This window comes from Theropithecus gelada, chromosome 13, assembly GCF_003255815.1.
Source record: "Theropithecus gelada isolate Dixy chromosome 13, Tgel_1.0, whole genome shotgun sequence".
Lineage (NCBI taxonomy): Eukaryota > Metazoa > Chordata > Mammalia > Primates > Cercopithecidae > Theropithecus > Theropithecus gelada.
Window position 1 is genome coordinate 74,149,989 of NC_037681.1, and position 9,745 is coordinate 74,159,733.

Sequence of the window (9,745 nt, forward strand, 5' to 3'; positions counted from 1 at the left end):
GGTGTTTTAGCAATCCAGCACAAGGATAGGGAGTACTTCAGGGCGATGAGTGTTCTTTTTTTGTGGAATTCATGCCTTTCCAGCACCCGAAAGCCAGGATGGGATTTTTTTCAAGTTCTATGTTGCTTTTAGGAAACAGACATCCTAAAAATAGATAAATGAGGATTTGCTTGAGTTTGAAAGAGTAACTTTGTGTCTACACTTATAAAGGCCCAAGCTGAGCTAGAGAACAGTACTACAAGCTTTTCAATAAAGCTAAAAAAGGAAGTACAAATATCTCCTAGGTGAGAACAAGGTTTAAAAAAGAAGTAAAGAAAAAAAAATAAAGTAGAAAAAAATCCAGAAAGACTGAGACGAAGATAAGTTTCTTTGGAGAGTAGCTTTAACCTTCTTAGTTGGCACTTGCTCTAAGAAGGATTTTTTATCTTTAGTTTTCCTACTTCTTCATTGTGTCTGTCTTTATCATGCACTTTGTTCTCTATTTTGGTCAACTATAAAGAGCTGAACCTGGTACCAGAAGAACACCTGATTACTATTATAGTTCTGTGCTGAAATGTGTCCCTCTCAAAAAATCACACGTTAAAACCTAACCCCTAGTACCTTAGAATATGACTGTGTTTGGATATAAGGTTATTAAGAGGCAACGAAGTTAAAATTAGCCCTTTAGGGCGGATCCCAATCGAATCCAACTGGTGTTCTTACAATAAGAGGAAATTTGGACGCAGGGAGCCACACCCAAAGATAAAAGAGACTGTGGGGACACAGTAGGAAGACAGCCCTCTGCAAGCCAAAGGGTGAGGCCTCAGAAAAACCAGACCTGCCAATACTTTTGTCTTGGACTGCTAGCCTCCAGAACTGTGAATAAACAAGTTTCCGTTGTTTAAGTGCCTGATCTGTGGTATTTTGTTACAGGTAGCCCTGGCAAACTAACCCAATTACCCTGGCCTGGTTACCTAATTCACTTATTTTCTCACCTGTAAAACAGAAACAACTGACTCTGCCTACACAGAGTAGTGGAGGTAAATCGTGATATTTTTGAAAACTACAAAGGGTTATATAAATGTAATCAATATGATAGTTTATTATGAAAAATATTTCCCTTTTGTGTCTGAGGCAGATATGATGGCAGGGAGCACCGAATGTCCCCCGTTGTCACTAAGAGTCAGAGGTTGCTAGCTGCTACACTACAAAGCTGTGGATCCCCAAGCCCCTGATTTGTTTGTGTTTATTGCCTCAAGTTGTTGACAGTTGAAGACAAGGAAAGATAAACACTAAGTATGAATAAGAGAAAATATTCTCTAAGCCATTCTATTTTCCGTAACTCTAAAAGTAATGACAAGTATTCTGGGTTGAAAAAAAAAAAATCTCGATATTTATTCTTGTTAGCCAGCTAAAAATGAGGAAAGAAAAGCTGAAGACACTGACATTCAGAAAATGAGTTCAGAGGAAGCAGGAGTAAGCAAGGAATTTTAATTAGAACTCTATAATGTACTGAGGAAATAACTATAAAAATGAAAAGTATTCCCCCAAAAAGTTGAAATGGAAATAATTGAAATGCATTTGAGTTCAATTTAAAGGGTTATAGAGGGCAGCGTAGCTAAATAGGGTTTAGAAAAAAAACAAATAAAAATGATTCTAAAAATATAAGCAGCCTTTTAGGAAATACTGAAATATTTATTAAAAAATAAGCTGACATTACAAAAATAGTACATGTGTGAAGTTAAATGCTATATTTTAAATTAAAATGCCCTTTCAGTTCTCAGATGTCTCAGCAATGAGCTCATGAGAGGTAAAATTCTGAAACACTAAAATGTTTTCCTGGTATAGAAAAAAAGGCAAAGATTCAATCTTGTAATAGATGATTAGGCAGATGTCTTCATTTTTAGAAACTTCTAGTTTTCTTCTATTACAGTAGTTGGCAAACTTTAGTGTGCGTCAGAATTACCTGAAGGCTGCTAACCACAAATTGCTAGGCCTCACTCAGGTTTTCTGATTCCTGAGGTCTGGGATCAAGCTCAAGAATTTGCATTTCTGCCCGGGCATAGTGGCCCACGCCTGTAATCCCAGTGCTTTGGAAGGCCGAGGTGGGATGACTGAGGCCAGTTCGAGACCAACCTGGGCAATAAAGAAAGACTCCATCTCTACAAACAACAACAAAGAAAAAAGAATTTGCTTTTTTGTGTTTTTTGAGGTAGAGTGTTCCTGCTCTGTCATCCAGACTGGGTGCAGTGCTGCATTCATGGCTCACCGCAGCCTCAACCTCCTGGGCTCAAGCAATCCTCCTGCCTCAGCCTCCCACATAGTTGGGACAACAGGTATATACCACCATGCCCAGCTAATTGTTTTTCTTTATTTTTTAGAGATGGGGTCTCACTATGTTGCCCAGGCTGATCTCAAACTCCTGGCTTCAAGCAGTCCTCCCTCCTGGCCATCCCAAAGTGCTGGGATTACAGACATGAGCCACTGTGCCCAGCCAATAGTTTGTATTTCTTTTTTCTTTTCCTTTTTTTTTTTTTTTTGAGACAGAGTCTCACTCTGTCACCCAGGCTGGAGTGCAGTGGTGCAATCTCAGCTCACTGCAACTTCTGCCTCCCAGGTTCACACTATTCTCCTGCCTCAGCCTCCCAAGTAGTTGGGACTACAGGTGCCCGCCACCACACCCAGCTAATTTTTTGTATTTTTAGTAGAGACAGGGTTTTACCGTGTTAACCAGGATGGTCTTGATCACCTGACGTTGTGATCCGCCTGCCTCGGCCTCCCAAAGTGCTGGGATTACAGGCGTGAGCCACCACGCCCAGCCAAGAATTTGTATTTCTTTTTTTTTTTTTTTTTTTTTTTTTTTTTTGAGACGGAGTCTCGCTCTGTCGCCCAGGCTGGAGTGCAGTGGCGCGATCTCGGCTCACTGCAAGCTCCGCCTCCCGGGTTCACGCCATTCTCCTGCCTCAGCCTCCCAGTAGCTGGGACTACAGGCGCCCACAACCGCGCCCGGCTAATTTTTTGTATTTTTAGTAGAGACGGGGTTTCACCGTGGTCTCGATCTCCTGACCTTGTGATCCGCCCGTCTCGGCCTCCCAAAGTGCTGGGATTACAGGCGTGAGCCACCGCGCCCGGCCAAGAATTTGTATTTCTAACAAGTTTCAAGGTAATGCTGAGGCTGCTAGTCTAAAAAGACTTTGAGAAATGATACGCTAAGATAAAGACCATGTTGGAGCTCCAGGTGAATACAATTGACTGAATATATTAATTTATTTGCACAAAATACTTCTGAGTATTTGCATTTATCTCAACTCTCTCCCATAATACAGCAAGTTTTAGGAGCTGGAAAATAAATCAATAAGAGGCAACAGACCTAAAAAAAACACAGAAAGCTAAGTGCTATTTGGGGACAGGAGGTATCAAACAGCAATATGCAAATGCTCAAGAATTGCAGGTATCGGGTATCCTGTATCTTTAAGAAAATAGTAAGGCATAAAACTAAAAGTAGAAGAACTGGTTCAAAGTCTTTAAAAGAAACAGCTAAGCCCCTGATCTCCTTCTATGTCCTAGCAGAAAACCACGTTTACTATTTGAAGAGATTAAAACATGAAGGATTTGGTAGCAGAGGAACCTGGAAAAGCTTAGGAAGTGCTTTTATGAAAAAGACAGGACAAGGAAAGTGTGGGTTTCACCTATCCTTCTCCCCTATCCTGCTCCCCTGACCTCTTCCCTTGAGCCTCTCCCAAAATGCCAGCTAACAGGTGGAAAATAAGAGGATTCCTCTTTGGTGGAACTAATCAAGCCAAGAGAAAAGACACATAGACACTGACATTAGGGACTCCCCCATGAAATGATGGGATTGCTCTCCAGTTACCCTACACTGAAGACCATCAAATATGTCCCATGTGCATACAAAGGGTTTCCAATCAGTATTGTAGTGTCTCACTCATAAATATGAATTTTAACCAATAGTGATCAGTTTAGAAAATCCATCTAACATGAAGACTGTCAGGTTCCAGCCCAAGTTGGGGTCCGAGGGGAGCTGGTAGTTGAGTGATGGGTAGTTGAAAGAACACTCAAGGTATGGTAGGCAGTGGGATATGGTTTTATTCTCTCTCCATCAGTCTTTGTCTCAGCCGCCCACTCCAGCCTCACCCCCTCTCAGCACCAGCTCCACGGCTCCTGTCACCCCCACGCCTGCAGCTGTACTCCCTGGTGCACTCACCGCCTTCTGGCTCCCCTCTGTCTGCCTGCAAAGCAGCTGGCTCCCTCTCACAGAGTTAGCAGTGCAGTTATATTACTCTTGGACAACAGTAGGTCAGAGCCAGGTGATGAGCCCACCCATAACATGGTTATACAACTGTGATTATATAATGCACAGGATTGTGCACCTGCACTCTAATCCCGCTGTGTCATGCTGCACCAGCTGTTTACCTCGGCCTAGTCTTGATTGAAGCACATCCATTTTCCTTACAAAGACAAATTATAAAACAAACCAATGGGATAAAAGTACTTAGAGGAAACAAAGGTAATAGAGGAAAAATCAAAACAATAAGCTAACAACTATAAGTAATATATTCAAAGGAAACAAAAAACATCTCATTTATGGAAAAAGAAAAGGATGTTATTTTAATTTTTTTAAAGAAACAATATGAGAACAACAACAAATATTAAATCATGCTGACAGAAATGAAAGATAAAGCTGAGGAAATTCCCAAGAGAAGTGTAGAAGTAGAGCAAAAAGAGATGGGAAGATTCCTATAAAACAGCAGTGCTCAACTAGGGAGTGATTTTTACATCTCAGGAGTCATTTAGCAATTTCCAAAGACATTTTTGGTTGTCACAACTCAAGATGTGGGGTCCAAGGATAAATAGCTACTACCGTCCGTCCTCTAGTGAGTAGGGGCCAGGAGTGCTGCTAAACATCCTACAATGTACAGGGCAGTCCCCCACAACAAAGAAATTATCTGGCCAAAAATGTCAAGGATACCAAGGATTAGAAATCTCATCATAAGATAATGTAGCCACCCAAATGTGAATTTCCCCACCTTCTAAAAATATTCACAAGTGAACAAGGAGAATAAATAAAATTGCTCATAATACAAACCAACGACATAAATCGGAATACAAAAAATACTATGAGCCTTCTCAAAAGAAGACATACAAGCAGCAAACAAAAAATGTTCCATTTCACTAATCATTAGAGAAATGCAAATCAAAATCACAATGACATATCATCTCACACTAGTCAGAATGGCTATTATCAAGAAGTCAAAAAATAACAGATGCTGGCAAGGCTGCAAAGAAAAGGGAATGCTTGTACACTGTTAGTGGGAATGTAAATTAGTTCAGCCACTGTGGAAAGCTGTTTAGAGATTTCTCAAATAACTGAGAGCTACCATTCAACCCAGCAATCCCCTTACTGGGTATATACCCAAAGGTAAATAAATAATTCTACCAAAAAGACCAATGCATTCATATGTTCATCATAGTGCTATTTACAAAAGAAAGATAAGGAATAAACAAACCTAGGTGCCCATCAATGGTGGATTGCATAAAGAAAATGTGGTACATATATACCATGGAATACTACAGCCATAAAAATAATGAAATCATGTGCTTTGCAGCAATATGGATGCAGCCAGAGGCCATTATCCTAAGCTAATGCAGGAAGAGAAAACCAAATACTGCATGTTCTCACTTATAAATGGGAGCTAAACATTGAATACACATGGACATGAAGATATGAACAGACACTGCAGACTACTAGAAGGGGGAAAGTAGAGGGAGCCTGAATTGAAAAACTACCTATTGGGTACCATGCTCACTACCCCGGTGATGGGATCTATACCCCAAATCTCAGCATCATGTAATATACTCATGTAACAAACCTGCACATGTACCCCCTTGATATGGTTTGGCTCTGTGTCGCCACCCAAATCTCACCTTGAATTATAATCCTCAAAATCCCCACAGGTCAAGGGTGGGACCAGGTGGAGGTAATTGGATCATGGGGGCAGCTGCCCCCATGCTGTTCTTGTGATAGTGAGTGACTTCTCATGAGATCTGATGGTTTTATAAGTGTCTGGCATTTTCCCTACTGGCACTCACTCCATCCTGCCACCCTGTGAAGAAGGTAGCTGCTTCTCCTTTGCCTTCTGCCATGATTCTAAGTTTCCTGAGGCTCCCCCTAGCAATGTGGAACTGGGAGTCAATTAAACCTCTTTCCTTTATAAATTACCCAGTCTCAGGTATTTCTTCATAGCAGTGAGAACAGAATAATACACATCTGATTCTAAAGTAAAATCTGAAATGATTGAAAAATACTGTGAACTTCAAGTTGCTTGTAAATAAGGAAATATATGCCCAAATCCAGAGCACAGAGTCAGGGAAGGGGATAAATAAGAGGGAAGGGGAGGAGAGGAGAAGTGCCATAGACTAAATGTTGTGTTTCCACCCCACCAAATTCATTTGTTGAAATCCTAACCTCCAAAGTGATTGTATTTGGAGGTGGGGCTTTGGGGAGGTGATTACAGAATGTGGGTAAAGCCTTCATGAGTAGAATTAGTACCCTTATAAAAGAGGTTCTGGAGAGTTCCCTTGCCCCTTCTCCCATGTGAGTTTACAGCAAAAACCAAAAAGCAGGCCCTCACCAGACCCCAAACCTTCCAGCACCTTGATCTTAGACTTCACAGCCTCCATAATTGTTAGAAATAAATTTCTATTGTTTATTCCTCACTAGGTCTATGGTATTCTATTATAGCAGCCTGAGCAGACTAAGACAGAAACAGATGGAGCAGGGGAGGAAAGAAGCAGAGAGGAAGGAAACCAATCTACATCTTCAACATTTTGCTCGGAAAGCTACTCAGCTATGTACAGTTTTATCACTTACAAAATCTGCTTTCCTCAAAGCTGTAGGATAATCTAAGTTTTTGCTGCTATATAACAAGGATTCCCTTTCTTCCACTTTCCAATAACGTGTTCCTCATGTTCATGCTTTTTTGGTTCTTCAGAATTCTTAAAAACACCTTTTTTGTATCCTACTAATGCTTCTTTACCTGAGCGTATGGAATTGTCTGATCCAAACTCCAAGAAAACCATTGTTGGGGAAAGAAACCTGGAGCCTCAGGCTTCCAGGACATAGGTGACAGGAACAGCCAATGGGAAAGCCTTTTTGCTAATGGTGACCAAAAATCATAGGTAGCATATAATAGGTTAAAAACATGGGTTTAAATTCTGTCTCTGCTATTTACCATCTGAGTAACCTTAAGTAATTCTTTAAGCCTCTCTGAGCTACAGTTTCCTCATGTAATATGAAGATTAAAATACCTACTCATACAGTTGTTTTGAGGGTTAAAAAGATATTGAAAGCAAAGTTCTTAGCACAGTGCCTAGCTTGTGGTAATTGTTCTTTAACTGGTATCTTAAAAGAAGTGATCTTCAAAGTTTCACAGCTAGTGTAGCAAAGACTGAATCATTAACACTACCAACAAATTTAAGGGACGTTCAGACCAGTTGTTTAGGGAAAGCCCAGGCCCCTGAAGCTGTGCAGAGCCAGAATTGAGCTGGGCACACATTTACAAAGTAGGTAAAGTATTATTTTGTTCTATGTTCAAGACTTTTTGATGCTTATTTGGGAATGTAATATTCCAGTGTCAACACATACATGCATAGATATACACACTCCAAGATAATGCTACCCTAACAGCAGGGGTACTCAAACTTGAGTGTGTATTGGCACCACCTGCAGGGCTTGTTCAAACAAGATTACTGGGCCCTAACCCCAGAGCTTCTGATTCTGCATCTCGGGGCAGGGCCACAGAAAAATTTACATTCTAACAAGTTCCCAGGTGACGTTGCTGCTGCTGGTTCCAGGACCACAGTGTGAGAATTATTGCCCTAGAGAATGCAACACTATAGATCTTTCTTTTTAAATTCCACAGCATCCTACAAAGCAACCTATCAATGACCACATAAGATTAAAATGGCCTTTAAATAAGCAGGAAGTAGTCAACATTTTTTTTTACACAATGTTGCTTACCATCTGGTTGAAATACAAGCAACCTGAAAGCTCTGAATTGAACCAAGCTACTTTGTAAATTTTAATTCATAATATCCTTTTTCCTCTAAAAATTTAGAGCCTCATCCTGAAAAGCCTGCAAAACCTTTACCCATTTTATTAATACCAGCTGTTAGGAAAACATTACTGTAAATCATGCTTCCATTTTTTGCAGAGTGGTTCAATAAAGTGGGGATAATATAAGTTTGAGACAAATGCTTATTCTCATTGCCCAAGAGGATAAACAAAGGATAAATTACATTCGAAGATTTCGACCTTAGCAGAATTTTGACGGCATTCAATATCTACCAAAGCTAGTCAGCTACAGACTTCTGGGAAAAAAACTGAGCATTTCTATTTCTTTTTCAGGCTCGCCATGGGATGACTATACAAGTAGACCTTTTTTTTAACAACATAAGGTCACATAATTCTTTTATTTTGCTCCATCAACAGAAAAAAAAAAAAACTAGTGAAGCACTCTCAATTTTTAATGTGTTTTAAAAGACTTTTAAACATACTGATGTAACAACTGTTTATTGATTACTCTCTATTTACAAAAATGAAATAGACACAAGACAGACATGACCTTACCCTCAGTGTACTTAAAATACAGTACATTCAGAGTGTGTGTATTAGTGTGTGCATGTGTGTTAGTGTATGTATGTGTGTTAGTGTATTATGTGTATATGTCTATAACATGTAGCCCACAGGAAAGAGCTATTTCCACACCACTCTATAAAAACTGTTTACATCTCTCACTCAGAGCCTTGTGAATACACACAGGTGCTGAACCTACCCAGTTTACTTGCCTCTGCATTAATTACATGAAGGACTCCTTACTACCAACTCTATAAAAGGCATTCTATTCAGGCTCATCCCTTTCTCTAACAAAACAATTCTCATGAAGGCCAATGATCAGTTCCGTGTTACTAAGTACAACTTTCATTTTTTCATTGCCCATCTTATTTGATGTTTTCATAGCAATCACTAATGACCACATCTTTCCTCTTGCAATAATCTCTCCCTTTGCCTTTCATATCTCATGTTGCTGCTTTCTCTCCTAACTTCTCTGGCTGGTCTCTCTCCTACTTCTCTAAAGGCACATCTTCCTCTGCCTGGACCACCTTCAGGCTTTCCTTAGTCCAATTTCTCCTCAGTCTTTACTGTCTCCCTAAGACTCCTCACACCATAGCATCAATCACTCCCTAAATGCCAATTCTGCCAACTTATAGCTCAGTCCATAACCCTCCCCCTAGCTTCATAGCCATATGACCAACACTCATTGCATGACCCTTCCCCTAAAATCTGACCCAGTCATCTCTACCTAGGTTGCACACAGTCTAGGAGACCTACACTTCTCTCTCCCTGCTCCATACACAATGTATCACATATCTGTAAATCTTACTTCCTAAGTGGTTTTTGAATTATTTTCTCCCCACCTCCACTACTACCACCCTAGTCCAAAGCACCACCCAGAGTCCCACAGCAGCCAGGTCTACACACCCACTCTTGCTCCCTCCAACATACTCTCCATGATGAGACTAGCATAATCTTTTCAAAGCACAAATCTGGTGATGTAACCTCTTATTTAAAACTCTCCACTGGTTTTCCCACTCCTGGAACAAAAGCAAATTCTTCAACACATCTCTAAGGCTCTGCAGAGTCTAGAATCTTTTAATCTTTTAATTGTAATCCCTACTGCTCCACTCC